Source organism: Rhagoletis zephyria, unplaced genomic scaffold (genome assembly GCF_001687245.7).
Source record: "Rhagoletis zephyria isolate East Lansing unplaced genomic scaffold, Rhagoletis_zephyria_1.1 Rzeph_scaffold_00598, whole genome shotgun sequence".
Taxonomy (NCBI): Eukaryota; Metazoa; Arthropoda; class Insecta; order Diptera; family Tephritidae; genus Rhagoletis; species Rhagoletis zephyria.
The window spans coordinates 71,859-98,439 of record NW_016157682.1 but is presented as its reverse complement, the minus strand read 5'-3'; positions in this window follow the sequence as shown (position 1 = coordinate 98,439).

The following is a 26,581-nucleotide window of genomic DNA, read 5'->3' as shown; positions in this document are numbered from 1 at the left end:
GTGATGGCAAGGTCACTGTTGCGGTAGTCTCATCAAAAGCCAAGGTAGCACCAATAAAACCCACAACGTTACTGCGTCTCGAGCTGTGTGCAGCACATCTCGCCTCTAAATTAGTGCGAAGCGCGATGCATAGTTGGAGCGATCTTCGTTTCCCTCTGTATGCTTGGACGGATTCAACCATTACATTGGCATGGTTGCAGGAGCACCCCAGCAGATGGGTCACGTTTGTTGCGAACCGTGTTGCTGATGTCCACGAAGTCCTACCGCCTGAGTGCTGCCACCATGTCCGATCTGAAGAGAATCCAGCAAATTGTGCCACGAGAGGCATAACTCCAGCTGAACTAGTGGGTCATCCGCTGTGGTGGGCTGGTCCCAGCTTTCTCAGGACTTCAGAACAGTGCTGGAAAAAAAGTATGTCAGAGCAGCACTCAACGGAGTTGGGGGTACGAAGCAAGGTTCGGGTACACATCGCTGACTCAGAGTCATTGGTCCATAATGACGAAGTGGTCCTCGCTTTCAAAGCTGCGTCGAATTATAGCGTATGTTCTACGATTCCTCCACAATGCGCGCACGAGTATTCAATCCACCGCTGGGAAACGATGTGGCCCTCCAAGTTGTCAGGAGATATCCGAAGCCGAAAGCCGTCTAATTAAGTATACACAACATTTTTATTTTTCTAACAAGATCTATCTTTGCAGCGCAAAAAAGCCTATTCCGTTACGCAGCAGTCTTTTGCGCTTGCATTCATTTCTCGACGAAAACGGTGTTCTACGGGTCGGAGGTATACTAAAACACGCCGAAGTTACACCTGATATGAAACATCCTATCATTTTACCTAAGAATTCTCCGCTGACGAAGCTAATAGTAGCCGATATTCATAAACTGACATTGCACGCGGGACCCCGTATAATGCAGGTTGTGTTGCAACGCCGTTATTGGGTTGTTGGCGCCCGGAGCCTGGTTCGCACCGTTTACCATAAGTGCGTAAAATGCACATGTCTGAATCGTCATGTCGCCACACAATCAATGGGAGATCTACCCGCCGCTCGGAGTACGTACGCCTGCTGTTTTACCCGCACCGCAGTCGACTACGCTGGACCTTATATGTTTAAATTTACTCATGGAAGAGGTGCAAAATCTACCAAAGGATACATCTGCTCATTCGTTTGCATGTGCACGGGCGCCATGCACTTGGAATTCGTGGGAGACCTGTCAGCATCAGCTTTTCTCACTTTTTCACGCGTTCAAGCGGTTCGTTAATCGCAGAGGACACTGTAAAGTCATGTTCTCTGATAATGGCACCAATTTCGTTGGCGCTGAAAGGGAGCTTCGTAACAGCTTCCAACGTTGCATGGCAGATAGCAGGCTTCGCTGCTTTTTCGCTGACTCCAATATCGAATGGCGATTCAACCCTCCAAGCGCACCTCACATGGGAGGCTATTGGAAAATTGGATTCAAGCGCATAAAATACCACTTGAAACGCGTTTTGGGTGTCTTTGCTGTCATTTGAAGAGTTTAGCACGCTGTTGACTGAAGTAGAAGCTTGTGTGAACTCCCGCCCGCTAGCCGACAACTCCGCAAATGTAGACGACTTACGAGGTACTAACGCCTGGACACTTCATCATTGGCGAACCGCTGAAATCGATCCCAGAGCCTGAGGGTAAAGAGATCTGTGGAAATCTACATCAGCGATGGAAGGCGATTTCTGCTATGAGGCAGCAGTTCTGGCGCCGTTGGCGAGATGAGTACCTCGTGAATTTGCAGCGTCGCACCAAGTGGCTGCGGCATTCCCGCAACGTACAAGAAGGTGATGTTGTCGCCATCTTTAGTGAGCCTACGCTTACTACAAAATGGCTACTTGCACGCGTGTTAAAATGCCACCCTGGCGCGAGTAGTAACATTAAAAAGCCGAATGGAGAATTGGTCAGGCCGATAGTGAAACTTTGCATTCTACCGACGAAAGGAGATCTAGTTTGTGACTGTTACGTATGCGGTGTTTACGCATATATTTATTTCATATGTTTAATTTAATTCCAAAAAGAGTTCAATAGTAATATATTATACTTCTACAATTCACGTGTTCATTTTCTTGCTTAACTTAAAGTGACGTCTCCCCAAAGAGGTATATCTGCCAAAACTTCAGATGTTGTTCCTGCGTTGCCAGATCGTAATAATGTCTCGTCCTAACACCTTCGCTGTTTAGTTTGATGAGTTCGGTGAAAATCTGCATGGAGGGCGTCGAGAACGGGCTGAGCGACGTAAGAATAGCGTCCCCTGGTCTTCGCCAATAGCTTGCTCTGGATTATCTTCATAGTGCTCCTCTTCGGTGTCCTCGGTTTGAGCGTTTGAGGGTTTGTCTAAGTAATCTAGGGTGTGATCCGCATGTTCTGATACCTGTTGCGCGTGAGATCTACGACGGCGCAATTGATTCGTGTGCATTCTTGTTAACTTTCCCGTGTCCATTAGAACGTTGTACATGACGCTTCCAACATGTTCTATAACCTTGCCTGGTTTCCATGCAAACTGGTTGTTCGATGTATGTATTGCAGCATAAACGTTGTCGTCGGGAAGAAATTGTTTTTGACTGGCTCCATGCTTTCTGTTAAATTGGCATCTCATTTCAGTGCTGTGTTTCGCAGTGTGTGCTTTTTCCTCACTGGGTGGCTGCAGTAAGTCCAAACGAATGCGAAGTTTTCGGTTGTACAGTAGTTCAGCAGGTGATTTGGAATCCTTACAATTTTCGCTCGGGGTGGAACGATAACTCAATAGGAATGTTTGAAAGTTTTGGTCCATTGTACCCTCCTCGCAAAGTTTTTTTAACGCTCTCTTAAGTGTATCCACAAATCGTTTCGCCTGACCATTTGACATCGGGTAATACGGACTAGAGCAGAGATGTTGAATACCGCGTTCGCGGATGAAATTTTGAAACTGTGCGCTCTTAAATTGAGTTCCATTGTCGGAAACCAAAGTGTTGGGAAACCCGTGCCTAGAAAAGATTTCGTTTAAAATGTTGATGGTCTGTTGAGCAGATATCGACTTAGTCATCACTATTTCTGGCCACTTAGAGTATGCGTCCACCACAACTAAGAAATAATATCCATTAGTAGGTCCTGCGTAGTCAACGTGTATGCGTTGCCATGGTTCATCAGGTGAAGGCCACGGGCTTAACGTTGTTTTCGTTGGGAATTTCGCTGCGGCTGCGCTTTGGTGGCAATCGTTTATAAAGTTTATAATGTCTTTATCTATTGCGGGCCAATATACGTAGCTACGAGCGATTGCTTTTGTTCGTTGTATACCTTGATGCCCCCGGTGAAGTTCTTTTAGAATTCGCTTTTGGTAGATTCTAGGTATCGCGATCCGATTTCCTACCATTACACAGTCATTGGTGACGGTAATAGAATCTTTTCGGGCAAAATATTGCCTGAGGTCTGTATTTCCTGGGGGTTTTTGTGGCCATCCACTTCTGTAAAAATCTAAAATATTTTTCAAGACTGGATCTCTTGCAGTTTCGTATCGTAACATTTTATGTGTGATAGGCCTTTTTCCTATGTTTTCGGTTAAAATCGAGTTTACCTCATTTTCTATTTTGATTGAAGCTATGACGAAGTCTTCTGAATCGCTTATCGTGTTTTTTATAAGGCGAGATAAAACATCGGCATAACCGAAACTCTTTGTGTTGATGAAGCTAATGTCGAAATCATATGCGAGTAATTTTATAGCCCATCTTTGAAGACGGTTTGCTTGATGAGCATTAATACCGGACTTTTTCCCAAAGATCGCTAAAAGTGGTTTGTGGTCGGTATGTAGTGTGAACCTACGACCGAAGATCATTTTGTGGAATTTGGTAACGGCAAATATTAAGCCTAATGCCTCTTTTTCAATTTGACTGTATCCTTTTTCTGTTTCCGTTAGGGACTTTGATGCATGGCTAATTGGTTTTTGTGTACTATCTGGATACTCGTGCATGATGCAAGCGCCCAGTCCGTAGTTTGACGCGTCTGCTGCTACTATTATCTTTTGATTTGGGTCGTAATGTGCGAGCAATAAATCGGATGACAGGATGTCTTTAAGATGCGTGAAACATTTTGCATGTTGACTATTCCATTGCCATTTGGTATTTATTTTCAGCAACTCGTCTAGTGGTCCCCGGTACAGGCGCATTTTGTCCACGAATTTGCCGTAAAAGTTTACGGCACCCAAAAATGACCGAAGTTCAGAAATGTTTGTTGGTTCCGGCATTTCGCCAATCGCTGCCGTTCTTTCTGCATTCGGTTTCAAGCCCTCTGCGTTGATAATGTACCCGAGATATTTTATTTCTTGAAGTGAAAACTTGCATTTTCCTATTTTAAGCTTAAATCCGTGTTCTTGTATGCGGCGTAAAACTTTTTCGAGATTGATGTCATGTATTTCCTGTGTGGCCCCGGAAACGAAAATGTCGTCGATATACGCGGTGACACCTTCTAAACCGGCGAGCATTTGGTCCATGATTTGTTGGAAAATCGATGGAAATGTTTTTACCCCGAAAACCATGCGATTGTAACGAAACAACCCCAACTGTGTGTTGATTGTGAGTAAATGTTTTGACTCATCATCTACAGCAATTTGTAGGAAAGCGTCTGCCAAATCAATATGGCTAAATATTTTCGCGTTTGATAACTTCGAAAAAATGTCCTCCGGCAGAGGAAGTGGATATTTGTGTGTTTCCAATGCATTGTTTAGACCTGTGGAAAAGTCTGCACATAGGCGTATCGTACCATCTGTTTTCCTGACTACAACAATTGGAGCTGCCCAATCGCTGTAACTTACTGGTGAGATTATTCCATCTTCTACCAGACGGTTTATTTCGGCCTCTACGGATTGTTTGACGGCATATGCGGTTGGTCGCGGTGGTCGAAAAACTGGTCTACAGTCTTTCTTAATGTACAGGTGGGCTGTAAATTTGTTATATAGCCCCATTTTGTTCTCAAAAATATCTGGAAAAAGTTGTTTTACTTTGTTTTCGTTAATTCTGGGTCTTGGATAATTTGTTGTTTCGATCGCTTGGCAGATGGCGTTGATCTGCATATCGTCTAATCGAAGAGCTCTTATCCAATCGAGACCCATCACATTAAGTTTTTTTACTGACGTTGCGTAGCATGTGGTAATGGCCTTGCGATTTTGAAATTCGATGTCGCACTCGAATTGGGCTATAAGTGGCAGCTCGCCTGTTGCGCTGCGTGCTTGTCTGGTCACTTCATCCATTTTCGAAATTGGAAACCTCTTCAAGACCTCTTTGGATATGATAGTTATATCAGACCCCGTATCGAGTTGGAGGAGGACTTCGATACCGTTGATGTTGACTTTTGTGAACTTTCTGCTGCTTATATTGTTGACTGCGAAGATAGTTTTTGACATAGTATCGGTGTTGGATTTCTTCTTGGTATATGCACCCTTGTTTTCGTGCTGTTTTACCTTCTTCACCTTACAATATCCGTCTTTGTGTCCGGTTGTATTACATTTCTTGCATTTGTGATTTTTGAAGGAACAGTTGCGAGCATAGTGCATACTACCACAGAACCAACATGGCGAGTTTGGCGTTCTTCTCATATTTTGTGTGTTCTTAGCTGCCTTTACTTGTTGAACTTCAAAATTTTGTTTTTCAACAAGAGCGGTATCGGACTTAAGATTAATTATGCGCTGGCATTCTCTTGATATGATTTCAAGAGTGATAGTACTGGCCTCACTATCAATTTTGCTTAAAAGTTTTGTTCGTATTTCAAAATCTGTTTGCGACTTAAGACCCATGACGAATACTAGACATTTGAATTGATCCACTGTCAACTCGTTTAGCTTAAATTTCTCGCAGTGTTTGTTCACCATACCTGTGTATGTGAGAAAGTCCATGTTCGCGTCTTTTGTAACTTGCAAACAATTAAACCGTGCATTGAAAATTGATGTTTGACTACCAAACAGTTGGGTTAGCTTTTGCACAGTGCTGTCAAATGTAAATTCACGTGGATGATTGGGAAGAATATAATTAATATATTTACTATGAGCGGCTGTATTCAATTTTCGAAGCAGTAGTCTCACTTTTGCGGCATCGTCTAGCTTTGCTGCATCTATTGCAAATAGATCTTCATAGCGTGCAAACCACGTGTCGAAGGTTATGTTGTTTTCTGCATCGAAGCAAAATTCCGATATGTTGACCGCTAGTGCTTCTAGGATGAATTCCGGGCTTGCCGGACCTCTTCTTGAACTGGATGCATTACTTTCGAGTTGTGAAGGCTCTTTGGAGAGTAATTTTTCCATCAGTGTTTGCATGTCATCATGCTGCTGCTTCTGTGGTTTTTGCATTTTCTTAAGAACAGCCTGTATTGCCTCATCCATTTTTGTTCTTTATAATTAAAATGTTAAAGTGGATACCTGTATCCTCGTCGCCACTGTTACGTATGCGGTGTTTACGCATATATTTATTTCATATGTTTAATTTAATTCCAAAAAGAGTTCAATAGTAATATATTATACTTCTACAATTCACGTGTTCATTTTCTTGCTTAACTTAAAGTGACGTCTCCCCAAAGAGGTATATCTGCCAAAACGTCAGATGTTGTTCCTGCGTTGCCAGATCGTAATAATGTCTCGTCCCAACAGTGACGAAACTTTATAAGATCTAGTATGTCGATGCTAATCGAAATTGTTATTGTAGATATCATTTTCATTTTTGTAAATTCTGAATTGAACATATCAAGATAGTTCAAGGGAGGCGGTATGTTGGATTCAGATATACACGCGTATTAGTTATCCCAAGTGTTAATACATGCACATTAGGGATGTCAATTTTCGGGGTTTTGTCGATCCCGGGATTTTTGGGATCTGAAAATACAATCCCGGGATTCAGGCAGTTTTATTAAAACGGTGTTGCAAACGCGTAAAGCGCAACCAATGATCGGACTTAAAAAAATATGTGTGGTAAAATCTAGAAAAAAATGTGGTAGATTTCAAAGAAATGTGGTAGATCTCAGGTTCTGGATCAAACTTTGTACAAAAATTTAAAAATTCTGCAAGGTTTCACCTAAATTGCAAACATTTTAGTTAGAATCTACAAAAAAAAAGATTTAATTTTAGTATAATAAAGTACAAGATTGAAGTTGCTAAAAATTGCGTTGAGTTTTGGCAATTTTTTCCTTGACAGTGTAAAGGAACTGCTTTATATCAAGATATTCCATATCAAGATATTTTTCAAACATATTTTGAGAGATTTTTGCAACCTTGCGGAGCGCTGCTAGGTTTTCTTTCTATCACATCACGATGTAGCTAACACAAATGTGGCACTTTCCAGAAACCTCTACTTGGGATTTGGCGGTTTTGACAATTCTCAAGTAAAAGTAAACAACGCCTTAGAAACTTTAGATGCACTGAAATTTGCTAATACTTGCACAAAAATCGCCGTTTTTTTTAATTTTCGCAATTAATTCTTTTTACAAATCATATATTTTGCAATTCAACACAATAAAACCACGTTTCCTCTCGAAAAATTTATTACTGAAAAATCTTGCTATTTTGCAGTTTATTTTATCCTCCCATTCGGCTTTGCTGTAAGTATTTAGTGTTGGACAATTTTTGCTCTTAAAATTAAGAAAACTATGTCTATCAAAAATAAAACTACTCAAAAACGCGAATATGTGATAGATATCAGACCTTGTGTGGTAGACGCACAAAAAAGTGGCAGATCTACCACAATGTGGTAGAAGTCCGATCACTGAGCGCAACCAATGTTGCAAAAAATGCTTGTTTTGCCCTTGAGACGGGATATTTGTGATAAAAATTTAATTGGCTAACAAAAAAATTGTTTCCAGCAATCCCGGGATTTAAATCGAATAATCCCGGGATATTCGGGACCTCAAAAGGACCGGGATCCCGGTATCCCGGGATTGACATCCCTAATGCACATGCATAAAGTTTAAGCTTGCGTTCCTGCCTAAGGGTTAATATGAGCTGTCAAGTTAATCTCCGCCTTTTTTTGTTTTGATATTCGTTTTTCTGCTAAGATTTTGCGATCATTCGTTTTTTGCAACGTCTCGTTTTCGCTATCGCTTTCCTTGCCTTGAATTAAATCGCCTTTTGTAAATTATTAATATTAAATACATTAAGTTAAATAATTAAACGTTCGTTTGATTGGATGGGTTTATCACCGCAACCTATGGGAAACATTCGCTGAAAGGAATCTGCCGCAACAATATAAATACTTAAAATAAACTCGCACATATTCGTCTGTGTCATAGCGTTACTTTCGTCAACTTTTTTACTGTCCAAGATGTGTTTTACTTCAAAAAATAATTATTTTGTGTATTTTGTGACGAGCGTCACATTAAAATATGCTTTGATTCAATATGTAATAAAATATTTAGTACTTGCCCGAAAAACTTGAAAATTCCACTGTTACAATGCTGACGAATTGTTCTCTCCATTGACCATTTAAACAGTGCAAAAAAGACAACAACTACGAAAATCAGTCTTGCCAATTTTGAAGAAAATTAACCTCTCATATGAGTTTGTAGACTGTACAACCTAAAGTAAAAAATATCTGATTTTGAGATAAATTTCGAAATTTTGGCATTCGACTATAGTGTAATGAGCGTTATGCAAAATTTTTTACTTAAAATGTTCCGCGAATTTTTTATAAATATATAGTTTATACTACAACAAAAAACATAAAAAATAAAATATCTAAACTTCGTGTAAAATCTAGGAAAATTTTATAAATTTGCACACAAGTTGTTTTAGTATAACAAAGTGCCAGTTTGAAGTTAGTAAAAAATTGTGTAGATTTTTGGGATCTTCATTTCATTCAGTTTCAACCAAACAAACAAAAAATCTAATATACTTTGTGCACTCGTCTACTCTAAGCAGCCACGGCTTGAATTTTCTGTTTAAAATCCATTCGTCATTAAAATAGAAACCGCATTTTTTGATTTTATTGTAAACTTCACTCATTTTAACCGGGACACAATTACAAATTTTGTTTACATCTACACTCAATAATTTACACATCCAAAACAAAACAATAAACTTTTTACGATTATTGTTAAAACGAAAGTACACAACGCCCATTGCGTCATCGACACCGTCACCGCCAATGTCAGCGTCAACAGTGATTATGCGGCAAGTTACACACTATACGTTCACCATTGCGTCCGTTAAATCAAAAACTTGCTGCTGCTCTTTATAAAAATTGTTTTGAACTTTTCTTTCATCATGTTTTACATTTCTTATTTCATTTGATCCAAAAAATTTCACAAACTGTTTGTAAACAAAACACTGAATATTCAACAATTTTTATTGAGCTTGATGCCGTTTTTAATGAAAACTATTGTGGAAAGTAACAACAACCACATGATCAAGTTTAAATAGCACTGGAATAGCTGCGCTTGATTGTAGTTGGCTTAACAAATGAAAAAGTGGAAAAGGCAACAAGATTTTATAAGGCGAACTTAGCACAGTGCGTAGGCCGCCGAGGATGTTGCGGGTTTCTGCCATATAAAAATAATTGTGTTTAGTCCATATATGGAAGCAAATGAGANGTTTATTTATTTATTTTTAAGAATTTTCAATTAAAATACAGTTCATTCTCTCACAGGNGAATAGCTGCGCTTGATTGTAGTTGGCTTAACAAATGAAAAAGTGGAAAAGGCAACAAGATTTTATAAGGCGAACTTAGCACAGTGCGTAGGCCGCCGAGGATGTTGCGGGTTTCTGCCATATAAAAATNGCGGTAGAATTTTTTTGAATACACAGTTTTATAGCCCATTTTAGTCTAATAATGTTCAAGTTTCAAGTGGCTAAAAATTACCGTTGATTTTTTAGAATTTTTTTCGCCGAGGATGTTGCGGGTTTCCGCCATATAAAAATAAATTGTGTTTAGTCCATATATGGAAGCAAATGAGACAAAAAAAAATTCTAAAAAATCAACGGTAATCTTTGGCGACTTGAAACTTGCACATTATTGGACAAAATGGAATGCGCTATAAAACTGTGTGCTCAAAAAAATTCTAGAGCTTTTGAGAAAAAAGTTTGAAATTTAAGGGTAAGTTTGTTCCACTTTTTTGCGGTCTTTTAAAAAGTTTAAAACATTGGTTTATATGGGCTTTGTTGGAGAATGAACTGTATTTTAATTTAAAATTCCTGAAAACTAATAACTAAACATAAGCGGCAAACAATATCGCTTTGAAAGGGGGGTGCTATAGATATGTCCAATACTGTATTCTCAATGTGCAAACTAAGATTCTGACACCCATATTGTTATACCTATTTTAATTACCCCATTGCCTACTTAAAATTGAATTTGATTGTTTAAACAGGTGGCAACCCTCCTACACGTAGTTAAGAAATAAAGTATTTTCCAAACTACTGCGATTGGTACCCAATTAGCAAATATTGATTTAACTATTTAAATAATTTGAACCTAATTTTTAAACAGGTGGCAGCCCTCTTCAAACACTTTAAAAATATTCTAAACGTTCCAACTAAAGATCTCTTAAGATTCATTCGCTTGACATCCATATTTTTATACTTCATATAAATTAGACTTTTCACACAGGTGGCAACCCTCTTCAAAATGTTTACAAACTACTACATACTTAATCTTTACCGTCTGGCACAAATACATATTTCTATTACCTAATTCCCCCAAACCAATTGAATTTGAGTTTTTTAACAGGTGGCAACCCTTATAAAGTTAAGTTAAGAAACAAACATTTTCAAAACTGTTTCCATTTATGCCCATTTTATAATAATTGGTTTAGCTTTTAAAATAATTTGAACTTAATTTTTTAAATGGTGGCAACTCTTTTCGAAAAAGTTAAACCTTATTGCACACCTACAGCCAGAGCCCTTTGATTTAGCACCTCACTTTTCAAAATCGAACGAACGGTGTGGATCTGCTGACATTGATTATTAAATTATTTGAATGCAATTTTTTATCAGGTGGCAACTCCTTTCGAAAAATTAAAGCTTTATTGCACATCTACACGCCAAGCGCTTTAATTTTGCACCCCAGTTTTGAAAATCGAGNGCAAACAATATCGCTTTGTAAGGGGGGTGCTATAGATATGTCCAATACTGTATTCTCAATGTGCAAACTAAGATTCTGACACCCATATTGTTATACCTATTTTAATTACCCCATTGCCTACTTAAAATTGAATTTGATTGTTTAAACAGGTGGCAACCCTCCTACACGTAGTTAAGAAATTAAGTATTTTCCAAACTACTGCGATTGGTACCCAATTAGCAAATATTGATTTAACTATTTAAATAATTTGAACCTAATTTTTAAACAGGTGGCAGCCCTCTTCAAACACTTTAAAAATATTCTAAACGTTCCAACTAAAGATCTCTTAAGATTCAATCGCTTGACATCCATATTTTTATACTTCATATAAATTAGACTTTTCACACAGGTGGCAACCCTCTTCAAAATGTTTACAAACTACTACATACTTAATCTTTACCGTCTGGCACAAATACATATTTCTATTACCTAATTCCCCCAAACCAATTGAATTTGAGTTTTTTAACAGGTGGCAACCCTTATAAAGTTAAGTTAAGAAACAAACATTTTCAAAACTGTTTCCATTTATGCCCATTTTATAATAATTGGTTTAGCTTTTAAAATAATTTGAACTTAATTTTTTAAATGGTGGCAACTCTTTTCGAAAAAGTTAAACCTTATTGCACACCTACAGCCAGAGCCCTTTGATTTAGCACCTCACTTTTCAAAATCGAACGAACGGTGTGGATCTGCTGACATTGATTATTAAATTATTTGAATGCAATTTTTTATCAGGTGGCAACTCCTTTCGAAAAATTAAAGCTTTATTGCACATCTACACGCCAAGCGCTTTAATTTTGCACCCCAGTTTTGAAAATCGAGCGAACAGTGCAGATCTTTTATGCGGAACAAAAAATGCCTTCGCGTATTATTTTGAACTTAATTTCTTAACAGATGGCAACTTTTTTCGAAAAAGTAAAACCTTTTTGAACATCCACACTCTAAACCCTTTAATTTGGTACCTCACTTTTGAAAATCAAACGGACGGGCAACAAAAACAATTTTTTTTTTTAATTTTTATTGAATAAATTTTATGTCCTATTTGACCTTCAAATGACCTCGAAGCTGACATTATGAAGGTTAACCGACCTCGGATTCGGGTTCAGCGAATGTAAAACCTTATGTATATGAATTTTCAGGTTTATTCAATGAATTTTTCTCTACTTGACCTTCAACTGACCACGAACCTGACGGACTTCGGATTCGCATTCAGCGTGTCGAATAACATAGGGATATATAGGTTTGGTTTAATATGCATAACCTTTTTCTTTTGTAAACCTGTGTAATTTATAAAAATGGTAGAAGTGACAGCTATTTCGGAAATCACCACATTTCCTTCACATACTTTTTTTCTATTTTTAGAATGACTAACTTTTAGGTGTGCTCGTCCTTAAGTTATTTGTTTTTGTTATTTACGGCCTTATTTATTATTGTTGTAGCGAATCCCACTGAAAGAAGTACGATGAGGAAATGTGGTGATTTCCGAAATAGCTATCACTTCTACCATTTTTATAAATTATTGTTGCTTTCCACGATAGTTTTCATTAAAAACAGCTTCAAGCTCAATAAAAATTGTTGAATATAATTGTCATAAGGCCAAATATAACAAAAACAAATAACTTGAGGACGAGCACAACTAAAAGTTAAACATTCTAAAAATATAATTATTAACAAAACCAACAACTACATGATAAGTTTAAATAGCATGGGAATAGCTGCGATTGATTCTAGTTGGCTTAACAAATGAGAAAGTGGAAAAAGCAACAAGAGTTTATAAGGCAAACAGTGCGTAGGCAGCTGGCTGAGTCAGCTGGGGTCATTGGATCGAATCCCACTGAAAAAAGTCTGATGAGGAAATGTGGTGATTTCCGAAATAGCTATCACTTTTACCATTTTTATAAACTAGTGAACCCACATAGTGTCAAAACGCCAGCGTTTAATTAAATTTTTTAAACAGGTTAAACCCTATTCAAAAACCTCACAACAATATTACTAATAATTAATCTAAACCATTTCTCAGTGAGAGAGGTCTCGCATGATGTCGGTTTTCATTTCATCAAATTTCAAATCTCTCTGTAACTTAAAAAAATAACACCTGTGCACATCTATGTAGAATCCTAGTTCTTTTATTTGACTTCTCATTTTGGGAATTCGAAATAACGGTGCAGATGTGATGATCTTGAAAAAAATAGATGGCTACTCTAATTAAAAATATTATCAGCATATAGTTTTCTTAAAACTCTTTCGTTTGACACTAATATTTCGATATTGCATTTATGCATCTTTCGTATAAGTAAAACAAATTCGATTTTTCGAACAGGTGGCAACCCCTTTAAAAGTATTTTCAAAATAAAATTTTTCGCCTGGCATTGTTACACATATTTCAATTAACTGATGAATTAAGTGGAAATTTATTTTTAAACACGTGGCAATCCTTCTCAATTTAGTTATTTAATAAAGGATTTTAAACCCATTTGCATTTATAACCATCGGTTAGTAACTCATTTAACTTATTAAATAATTTGAGCTTAATTAAAAAAAAAAAAAAAAATGTTCAGCTTAAAGATTTCTTAACACTCGTTCTTTTTATAACCCTATTTTAAAATTTCATGTAACTTATGTAGAATTAAACGAAATACCACTGTCAAAACAGGCGGCAACCATCTTAAAAATTATTTTCTAACTAAAATTTCATATAACTGATGAATTAAGTGGAAATTTATTTTTAAACACGTGGCAATCCTTCTCAATTTAGTTATTTAATAAAGGATTTTAAACCCATTTGCATTTATAACCATCGGTTAGTAACTCATTTAACTTATTAAATACTTTTAGTTTAGCCATTTAAACTGGCGAAACCCTCAAACACATCAAAAATGTTCTAAATTGTCAAATTAAGTATTTCTTGAAGCTCTTTCATTTGACATCCATCGTTACAATTTCATATAGGTGGCAACCCTATTCAAAATAGTTTTAAACTACTACCTTCTTAAACCTCTTTTGCATGACACCCATATAGCGATACCTTATTCACTCACCAAATTCCTTTAATTAAAATTGAATTACATTTTTTTAACATGTGGCAACCCTCCTATATGTAGTTAAGTTATAAAGCCTTTTCAAAACCATTTCGATTGATACCCATATTTAATCAGCCCTATTCTGCATTTCGACTCGGATCGAAATTTTCTCCGTTTGGCAACTTTGGTATTCTGCGTTCCGTTTCCTTTCGATCAATCTTCGAAATTTACGATCATACCTATTCTACATTTCGATCGTAGTTCCGTTTTTCTAAGTTGCAAATTTGTTGACGGAGAACGTTTCAATTGTTATTTTCGTGGGTTTAAATAATAAAATTTTATAAAAAATTTAAGTAAAATATTCTGTGCATGATTGTAAAAGTCATCATAAATGAATTTTCTCGATTTCTGTGTTTTCGCGAGCGGTAATACAGGCAATACGAAAAATTGGCTCAAATAATGGCAACCAAAAGGGATATTGCGCGACGTTTTCAAAGTGGAAGTCCAGGCTTTTTTGTTTACATTATCTATAAATAAGACTGTGAAATGCACTGAATTCAATTTATTCTTTTTATAAAAAATTAATAGATGTATGCTCATAATACATACATACATAAAATGTGAAGTTACATAAAAAAGATGTTTTTATTATTGCATTCGTTTTTATCAACTTTTTAAAAAGAGGTGCGTATGTTGCCTCGAATTCGATTTGCTATGGAAATATAAGCTTTATTCTTCCCCTCCTCCTGACGGCTTTCAAAATGGGATTCATTTGCGTTCAAATCTTCCACTGTGTAGTAAATGCAAATGTTGTGGAGTGCTCAAACAACGTTTACAATTTCACTGACAACAACAGTTCAAGGTGAATTCCTTATGACTCTTCCTTCACTCATCTGAAAAAGATCAAACATGTCCCTAAATCTCCAAGTTTCAACTTCCGCATCAGCAATCTGGGACTCGTTCTTCTCTTCAAGCAATAACGCGCGGCTATGGATTTCATTCTTGTAATTATTTATCCACTTAAATTTTATTTTTAAATTACAGTGATGCTAGGTATATTTAGTTATTTTAAAATATTTACAAACTTTAACTTCATATGCTGCTTGAGTTTGGTGGTAAATATCTCTTTGTTTTGTTTCGATTTCACACATTCCTAGGCAAACAGCTGATTTCGAAAGATGTTTTCTCTCTTCCTCTTCTTCTTTCGTTTCGATCGTAACGCAGAATACCTAAGTTCGATTCCAGCGGAGCGGAATGCGGGAACGTAATCGAAATGCAGAATAGGGCTGAATAATTGATTTAACATTTTAATTAATTTGAGCTTAATTTCTTAACAGGTGGCAACTTTTATCCAAAAAGTAAAACCTTCTTGAACATCCACACCCTAAGCCCAAACGGTGTGGATCTGATGGCATTGATTATTAAATTATTTGAATGCAATTTTTTATCAGGTCAAAAATAAAATCGAACGAACGGTGCAGATCTTTTAGGCTGCACAAAAAATGCCTTCGCGTATTATATATAATAGATAATTTGGATTTAACTTTTTACACAGGCGGCAACCCTCCTCAAACCCATAAAATATACAGTATTGGCCAATACAATAGCACCCCCATTTCAAAGTTATATTGTTTGCCACTCACGTTTATTTATTTATTTTTAAGAATTTTCAATTAAAATACAGTTCATTCTCTCACAGGACTCACATAAACTCAAGCTTAAAACTTTTTAAAAGACCGCAAAAAAGTGCAACAAATTTTCACCCAAATTTCAAACTTTTTTCTCAGAAGCGGTAGAATTTTTTTGAATACACAGTTTTATAGCCCATTTTAGTCTAATAATGTTCAAGTTTCAAGTGGCTAAAAATTACCGTTGATTTTTTAGAATTTTTTTCGCCGAGGATGTTGCGGGTTTCCGCCATATAAAAATAAATTGTGTTTAGTCCATATATGGAAGCAAATGAGACAAAAAAAAATTCTAAAAAATCAACGGTAATCTTTGGCGACTTGAAACTTGCACATTATTGGACAAAATGGAATGCGCTATAAAACTGTGTACTCAAAAAAATTCTAGAGCTTTTGAGAAAAAAGTTTGAAATTTAAGGGTAAGTTTGTTCCACTTTTTTGCGGTCTTTTAAAAAGTTTAAAACATTGGTTTATATGGGCTTTGTTGGAGAATGAATGTATTTTAATTTAAAATTCTTAAAAACAAATAATTAAACATAAGTGGCAAACAATATCGCTTTGTAAGGGGGGTGCTATAGATATGTCCAATACTGTATTCTCAATGTGCAAACTAAGATTCTGACACCCATATTGTTATACCTATTTTAATTACCCCATTGCCTACTTAAAATTGAATTTGATTGTTTAAACAGGTGGCAACCCTCCTACACGCAGTTAAGAAATAAAGTATTTTCCAAACTACTGCGATTGGTACCCAATTAGCAAATATTGATTTAACTATTTAAATAATTTGAAACTAATTTTTAAACAGGTGGCAGCCCTCTTCAAACACTTTAAAAATATTCTAAACGTTCCAACTAAAGATCTCTTAAGATTCATTCGCTTGACATCCATATTTTTATACTTCATATAAATTAGACTTTTCACACAGGTGGCAACCCTCTTCAAAATGTTTACAAACTACTACATACTTAACCTTTACCGTCTGGCACAAATACATATTTCTATTACCTAATTCCCCCAAACCAATTGAATTTGATTTTTTTAACAGGTGGCAACCCTTATAAAGTTAAGTTAAGAAACAAACATTTTCAAAACTGTTTCCATTTATGCCCATTTTATAATAATTGGTTTAGCTTTTAAAATAATTTGAACTTAATTTTTTAAATGGTGGCAACTCTTTTCGAAAAAGTTAATCCTTATTGCACACCTACAGCCAGAGCCCTTTGATTTAGCACCTCACTTTTCAAAATCGAACGAACGGTGTGGATCTGCTGACATTGATTATTAAATTATTTGAATGCAATTTTTTATCAGGTGGCAACTCCTTTCGAAAAAATAAAGCTTTATTGCACATCTACACGCCAAGCGCACCCCAGTTTTGAAAATCGAGCGAACAGTGCAGATCTTTTATGCGTAACAAAAAATGCCTTCGCGTATTATTTTGAACTTAATTTCTTAACAGGTGGCAAATTTTTTCGAAAAAGTAAAACCTTTTTGAACATCCACACTCTAAACCCTTTAATTTGGTACCTCACTATTGAAAATCAAACGGACGTTGCGGATCTGCGGTCATTGATTAGCAAATAACTTGACTTTAATTATTTAATTGGCTTAACAAATGAAAAAGTTGAAAAAGCAACAACTGTTTAAAAGGCGAACTTAGCACAGTGAGCAGGCAACTGGCTGAGTCAGCTGGGGTCATTGGATCGAATCCCACTGAAAGTCTGATGAGGAAATCACTTCTAACATGTTTATAAGTTATTGTTGCTATTCACAATAGTTTTCATTAAAAACGGCCTCAAGCTCAAAAAAATTTGGTTAATATAATTGTTATAAGGCCATAAATAACACAAACAAATAACTTAAGAACGAGCACACCTAAAAGTTAAACATTCTAAAAATAGAATTATTAACAAAACCAAGAAAAACCAACAACCACATGATCAAGTTTAAAGAGCACTGGAAGAGCTGCGCTTGATTGTAGTTGGCTTAACAAATAAAAAAAGTGGAAAAAGCAACAAGAGTTTATAATGCGAACTTAGCACCGTGCGTAGGCAGCTGGCTGAGTCAGCTGGGGTCGTTGGATCGAATCCCACTGAAAGAAGTCTGTTGAGGAAATGTGGTGATTTCCAAAATAGCTATCACTTCTACCATTTTTATAAATTGTCGTTGCTTTCCACAATAGTTTTCATTAAAAATGTCCTCAAGCTCAATAAAAATTGATGTATATAGTTGTTATAAGGCTATAAATAAAAAAACCAAAACACAGAATAGTTGTCACTTGACGGAAACGCATAAGGAAAGTTGAAAAGTGAGCTAATTTGTGCATCACCGTTAGCTTTCTTCATGTAACTTACTTCATACAAATACACCGATTAAATTTTTTTGACAACTGACAGTGACGGTGACGCAACGGAACTTTGTACTTTCACTTTTAGCAAACAACTGTATGCATAGCACTACCACTTTGCGCAGTTTGTTTATTGCATTTAGTTATAAATGAAACAGTCTGAATATGTACATATAAATACATATGTAGTTTAAGAGTTCTAAATTTTGTATCAACGAGATTTCTAGTTTTTTTTTACTAAAAACCGGGACATTTAGCGTTCCGGCAGGCATTGTAACGGGACCGGGACATAGCTCTTAAATCCGTGACAGTCCCGCCGAAAACGGGACGGTTGGCAACCGTGTGTCTAACATAGTCCAATTTATCATCGTTAAAACTTCGCGCATTAAAATGACCCACGTTCAGGCCATTTGAATGTTGGAATAAAACATATTTTAAGATTTTGTAGTTATCATTAATGCTGGAGGCTGATTTCCTAGGGGGATTTAAATCTAACACAATGAGATGGAAAGAGATCGACTACAAATTACAGCCAGCACAAGATATATACAACATAGCAAGAACACAAGTGATTGCAATTAAGTACAGTAAACGAACAGGGTAACATATGAACATTTGAGAAAGGCAAACAGGTAATAAAAAAATCTGAGACATATAAACAAAAAAGTTGAGAAATAACACGGTGCTACAATAAAGTCATGAAATACACCCGAAACCATATATGTAATACTTCTATATTGGTAGTAAGCTAACATCTCAATGTGTAAGCATTCCGAAATCAAAGCGAGACAGTCTAGTACTGGTTTTGTCAATGTATTGTGTACTTGAGGACCGTTTTTGTAAATGTGTCGTGTACATGTTTATTTATAAACGTATGTGTTCCTTTTCTTTCGTACGTGTTTATTGATATATCTGTACTGTAGTGTTTTCGGACGGTACTAGCTCTTACTGCCAATATAGGAGTATAACATATATGCCCGAAACAAACCCTAGTGTAGGTTGTAGCTATAGTCGAGTGCAACATAAAAATAGGTTCCGTATAGTTCCTGAACCCTCCATTTTTATTTTATTTAAAAACAACCGTTATGTTGGTCCTGGATGCACTTATCTATTTACAGCTTCACTATTTTTGGATAGGCATATATCATATAAGTGGGCGGTGCCACGCCCATTTTCCTATAATTTCATGAAAAATCAATTCTTTGCTTAATGCCATGTAAATATAAATTTTGAGTAAATATTGCTGAACTCTTTAGCCACCCATATTTTTGCCTAAATTGCTTAACTTCGACAATTTTAATGCAATTTTATTAAGTAAGGTATCAATTTATTCGAAAATAAATGGTCCTTTAGGTAAATACTTCCTATTTGGCAACTTTTATTGAAATTTTTGAAATTAGCGATGGTCAAAGTTGAAAAAATTAAGAAAAATAGGGGTGTATTAAAATTTAACCGATTAAAATATCCGTGGCGACTGCACTGCTTTCAAGGACAGTGAGCTGAGCCTTGATATAAATAAGTTCAGAGCGTAAATTGAGAACATCAGCGCATGCATTCTCAACCGCAGTGACTCTCTTTTCGATGGCTGCAATGGACAACTATCGAACGCGGTTGATGCCGGTGTGAGGGGAGCTTTAAGGGGAGATGGCCTTCTTGTTGGATTTTATCTTTATCTTGTCGATGATATGCTGATTCAAAGTGGAATAAACGCTAATAAATAACAGGTGGATCAGTGTATATGTAGATATCAGCCACGGAAGAACGCACGCGCGTCGGTAGAGCAGCAATATAGGCAAATTTCGTAATAACACCCAGGAAAAACGCAAAAACTTATTAGCACCATACATCTTACTTTGTTCAAATCTCAAATTAGTCACGCAGACCGGACTGTCGTGAGAACGATAGAAGTCCATACTGTCACAGTTGTCACACTTATTGTGGGTTGTTGTTGTTTTGTAACAGCATATAAATTTCCCAAAGAATTTTTGGGGAATGATGCTGGAGTGACAGTCCATGTCCAGTTATTAATCTGGGTCGTTGCGTTTACGTAGACCCGATTGTCGTGGGAACTGCATTCGCCATACCAAGCAGTTACTCTTATGAAATTGAATGCAAAATTACTGTTATCGGATCCGTATCAGCAGAGCCGTCGAAACTCAACCAAGGACCACCACTTCGGTACAGGATAATCATACAGACTCGTCTTCTTCCTACCCCCAGGGGAACACACAATGAAAATTCTTCTCCCCTCCCTGACAAAGTATTTAAAATTAGCATTAACCCAATTTCCGGATAAATAGGCGAAGATCTGATCCATCGTCGAATTTTTGATAGGACGGTTCGACATTCGACACGTGTAACCATGTGCCTATAAGTCAAGACATACTGCAGTTCTCGCTTCCAGATCGGAGGAAACGGCGGATAACCAACTACATATCTGTGTGGACGTCAATCTTCAATTGAATTTCGAGGCGCTAAGCTAAAGTCACTAGCTGCCGTCCGTAAATTGGCGCGTCAATGGAATTTTAATTTTTGACAGAGCGTCACGTGTTGAAGTTGGGTACAGTAGAGAGAGAATAAAAACGAGGAAATAAGAAAACTTAAGAAATTTTACTCGGTTATTTGGGTATATCGCACGCTGGCACTCGTTGTCGTTAGTAAACCCTACACTTAGCGCTCCAATTAATGGCCACAAAAGCGAAGCTGGGGAAACGAAAACGGGACTATCCTAGTACTGTTAAGGCAAAGCCGGCTCACAGATTCCAGACTCGGGAAGTGCCAAAGCTGATGCGTAAGCACTACACTTACAGCTTTCCCGAGGCCTGATGATAGGCCATCGCCATACGCAGCCACCGCTACATAGGACTGCCATGAGGTCCGCATTGACGCCGGATCTATGTTGCATGTCAATGATGGTAGTGCCCGACTATCAGTTACCGGTGCTCGGAGAGCCATAGGCAGCAGAAAAGGGAAACATGTTAATCTAGGTCCATAATTTTCAGAGGTATCACAGAACCGGATCCTCTTGGGCAGCCGTGCCCAGCGCAGGGCACTTGCCTATTGAATTCTGCCAGCACAAGGCACTTGCGTATAGAGTTCTGCCGGCGTTGGGCATGCCTGCTGAGAACCAGGATGCCTGGATGAGAACCAGGGCGAGGAACTGGCATAAAGAGCCCATTAGAAGTGGGTGGAGGCGAATATCGCCGTCAGCGTGCATTGAAAACATCTCTGATTGATTCCATAATGCCGAGGAGCTGGTTGGTTTCAGGGTAACCTCAAGGTCGTCGCGTGTGATGATGAAAGGTCTACGGACCTGCACAATAAGGCAGTTGCCAGACTGGGTGAGATTTACCCCGAAGCGATGCTGTGAATTTCAAAGACATCCCATCCATTTCCGCCCACTTGTGTGACAACATCTAATCGGAGGAGAAGCTCAGCCAAATACTAACATATTGTGTAAGTAGTGGGTAAAAAATATCGATGGCAGTAGAAATAAAAAGATACTATTGATGGCACTATCGATAGTTTCACAACTCTACCCTGAACCCTGCGCATGCGCTGCGTTTTTGTAGCCACCACTACATTCGTACATTTAACATCAGCCTAAAACTATGCACATGTCGGTCGGCTGGCTAGAAAGATTTACATTGCGTGAAAAAATAAAGCGTCAGGTGGATCCTGCAACATGTTGCTGGCAATATTAGTATTTGTGATGCTGGCGACATTTTTGTTGCGAAAATAAATTGGGAGTAGGGTTTTTTTTCGAACAATCAAAAACCAAGAATCAAGTAAAAATTGACATGTCGTTTATTTTAAGTGGCTCTGTTGAGGAAATTTCTGAAAATAGCGCCTAAAGGTATGCCACCATTTATTTTGGTATCAAGTAAAGCCCGCACACTCGCACCTACATAAAGAAACCATGAAATCAAGTGTGAACGCTTTTGATTTATGTGACGTATACGTTGTAATGTGAACATAGTTTAAACCGACACAGTATGGAACAGGGACGGTAATCAATATGAATAAAATAATTTAAATCAGCATTTAATCATTATTTTATGATTTTTATTTTTTTCGCTTAAAAATAATAATTATTATCAGATCAGAATGACCGCTTCTCATTCTCTTACCCACCACGATTTCCTAGAGTTAATAAAAAACGGAAGTTCGAACAGTGGCAATTTGTATGAACCCCTCTGAAATTGAAAATATGTACTTTATTTCTAACCAATGTTTATGTAGAAGTACTACCACCTGTTTCAAAGGTCCAATTCAACTTAATTAATCAGTTAAATGAAAAATGTCAGACAAAAACATTGCGAATACTGCAACCTATTTTAAAAGTGGGATTTAGTTAAATTATGCACAAGCTATATAAAGCATGAAAATATTTTTGATTAGGGATGTCACCCATTCGAAAAGTCAATTCTATGTATGTATATTTTTAATACGCGAAGGCATTTTTTGTAAACTAAAGCGCTTGGCCTAAAAGACAACAAACATTTTACCGAAGTTTAAATAATTAAGATTTTCTCTAAAATTTAGGTTTGATGACAGTAGTTGTGAATACGATACGGATATGTACCTGGAATGTCCCTACCATTTATAAGGAAGGGCTTCTATCTAACTGCTGGATGTCATTGTGCAATAGAAAGCTGACATCATCGCAAGCCAGGAAATAGGATCGCCGGAACACGGCTGCATAAGTCATGACTTTTATTATAGCTGCACTATGACTGCGCACAAATTTGGTTTGAAATTTGAGTTTGGTAGGAGGTTCACTCGGTGAACGAATTGCCACGATCCGCATCAAAGCCAAATTCATCAATAACAACCTCCTGATGGAGGAGGCCGACGATGAGACAAAGCGGGGAAACTTTAATTCCAGTGTGGACAGTCGGATATACATGTGCATACCTCGGTAACCGCTCCACTAATTTCTCCTAAACTTGTTACAGTTGTTAGTCCCGACAAAGCTTATCAAACGGCATAAAAGTTTTAAAATCACACCACGCACACATATCTATAACGGGAATTTAGAGAAATACGAAATCCTCGGTGGATCAGTAACAACTGATCAAAATTGTTGATTGCAATAATTCTTTATCAAAATATACGTTTATAACAAATTTTTGGGAAAATGGGCGTCCACTTATGACCACATATGTGTATCTCGGTAACCGTTCCATCAATTTGTACCAAACTAGGTGTAACTATTATACTTGCCACATAAAAGACGTTGAAAATTTTTTAAATCGGACAAAAATTCTGCGCACTTTTTATATAACGGTAAATTTCAGAAATGCTTAAACTTCGACATTTCGAAATTTAAGGACGCTAATTTACTCAAAATTTAACTCTGGCAACCCTATGCATTTTCACATCCTTCCTTCTTCCTTACGTATATGGGTATTTCCATAAGTCGCATACGTGACAGTCGTACGTTTCAATGTGATACAAACAAGGAATACCATTTGTTCTCTTTAACTTTTTTGGGCCAATGTATAGCACATAATTACCTCTATAGTTAACCGAAAAATGAAAACAATCGAACTGCTTGGTCCTGAAATATAAGCATTTAAAGAGAGTGTCGTTACGTGACAAAAAATGGAAGTAGATTTTTTCTTTTCTTATAAAATCGCAAAACTCTGCGAATTGTGGATGGCTATTTTCATGAAACTTATTTTAATATGATTTGGAGCAATTCTAGTTGTTTTTGGAGTTTTTTGAATTAATGCAACTTGTTTAAATTTTCTTTTACGTAGCGTCACGTGACATAAATTTCCATCGTTATATTTTTTTTAATATTGCTTTTAAATAAATTTTTAACGCAAATGAAACATGTATTTTATGTAGAATATACTTTATATATTGACTTCAGCGGTGAATTTGTTGGAAATCTATGACTTATTATGTTTCAACTACATACTCCAAATTCGAACCAAATCGGACCATAAATACGGTTTTTCGAAATATCTCAACCTTGGCGCCGCCTAGGAAGACCATTTTACGCAAACATGATTCTACTTACATAGCCAGTATATATTTTAAAAAGCAGACAAATCGGCCCGTAAATACGTTAGATATAAGACTTTTATTTTTTTTTTTTGTCGTGGTGGACCTTCCGATGGAAACACCCATATGGGAAAATCTTTAGGGACGGCGACATTTTGCGTACTGGCATATTATTGCCTCTACAAAGCAGCTGTACTGCTAAGTGCGGTTTCTATACCTTCGCTAATAATACTTATATGTGTAACTATCAGTAAATAGGTATTCATAACAAAACTAACAGTTTAAATTACTAATTTACTTGCTAAAATCGAGAAAATCAGGAAATTTCTAGTGCAACTCGCACNACATGTTTGATCTTTTTCAGATGAGTGAAGAGTCATAAGGAATTCATCTTGAACTGTATTACTCATCGCTTAGAGTCAGTGAAATTATAAACGTTGTTTGAGCACTCCACAACATTTGCATTTACTACAGAGTGGAAGATTTGAACGCAAATGAATCCCATTGTGAAAGCCGTCAGGAGGAGGCNTACTTGCTAAAATCGAGAAAATCAGGAAATTTCTAGTGCAACTCGCACAAGATCTACTTTTTATTAAGGTATAACTTCTTGAGCGGCCAGACCTAAAGTTTGGGATTCTCAAACTTTATTTGTAGGTTCTAAGGAATAAAATGAGAGGTATTAAACAAATGTGACAGTTACCAAATGCGGGAAAAAACGCTGCTCATAACTGTAACCGAATTTCCCGTATTTTATAAAAAGCCTGAATTTTCTTGTGGTAGTCGTTGAGCGTTACTTATTTTACATTTATGGGTATAAGATATTCTTCAATTCTTCAGAAGAAGAATCCTAGGCTAAAGGAAAATGTGCTACTTATCATTGTTGAAAAATCTGCTCGAGAAAACGCGTTATCAGAGCGTAACTTTTTACTTAATAATGGTTTTTTGTTGAGCACAACCAATCAAAGGTAAAAAAATTCATAAGCCCCGGTGTATTTTATATTTGTGTATTTGGGTCTGTGTAAAAAATGTCCATNTAAAAACGAGTGCAATAATAAAAGCATATTTTTTATGTAACTTCGCATTTTATGTATGCACGTATCTATGTGCATACATCTATTAATTTTATATAAAAAGAATAAATTGTATTCAGTGCATTTCAGTGTTATTTATAGATAATGTAAACAAAAAACGCCTGGACTTCCACTTTGAAAACGGNTCACGTGACATAAATTTCCATCGTTATATTTTTGTTAATATTGCTTTTAAATGAATTTTTAACGCAAATGAAACATGTATTTTATGTAGAATATACTTTATATATTGACTTCAGCNAAAAAGAATAAATTGTATTCAGTGCATTTCAGTGTTATTTATAGATAATGTAAACAAAAAACGCCTGGACTTCCACTTTGAAAACGGCGCGCAATATCCCTTTTGGTTGCCATTATTTGAGCCAATTTTTCGTATTGCCCATATTACTGCTCGCGAAAACACAGAAATCGGGAAAATTCATTTATGATGACTTTTACAATCATGCACAGTATATTTTACTTAAATTTTTTATAAAATTTTATTATTTAAACCCACGAAAATAACAATCGAAACGTTCTCCGTCAACAAATTTGATACTTAGAAAAACGGGACTACGATCGAAATGTAGAATAGGTATAATCGTAAATTTCGAAGATTGATCGAAAGGAAACGGAACGCAGAATACCAAAGTTTGCCAAACGGAGAAAATTTCGATTCGAGTCGAAATGCAGAATAGGGCTGAATATCTTTCACAATAGAAGCGGAGCTTCCGCCCCTCTTCTCTGGAAAGACAGAAAGGAGAATTATACTTATTAAAGGTTATAATCCGTAAACGCCCAAGCAGAAAGAAGTTGTGCGCAAAAATACTGTGGTCAGTGAATTTACATTTTCTATGTCGAAGTGCTAATTTTACCCCATTTTGAAATGGGCCCGGGGTCTGTAGAAGGGTCAGAGAGGGGAAGGATGACTTGTCTTATAGTTTGGATAGTGCTCTTTCTAATGGATGGGGTTTTAGGTGCCACACCCCTTCCCCTTCGCTGCACGCCACAAAATCATAGTACAAATAACTAAACATTTCCCAAGAAATTTACTAAACAACCAACTTTACAGGTTTTTGAAAAATTATCGTTTGCCGAAAGCTGCATTTACATATTTGCTTGAAACATTGGAAAGCAAACTACAAGCTGGTGTAAGAAAAACCTCGATACCCCTAATTTTAAAACTAGCAGCGACTTTAAGATTCTGTGCTCAGGGATCCTACCAACTGAGTGTAGGAAACGATAGTAATATTGGACTTGGCCAATCTACTGTTTCCCTGGTTTTGACAGAAATGTTTCATGCTTTGGAAGAGCACGTGTGTAAAAATTGGATAAAAATGAATTACACT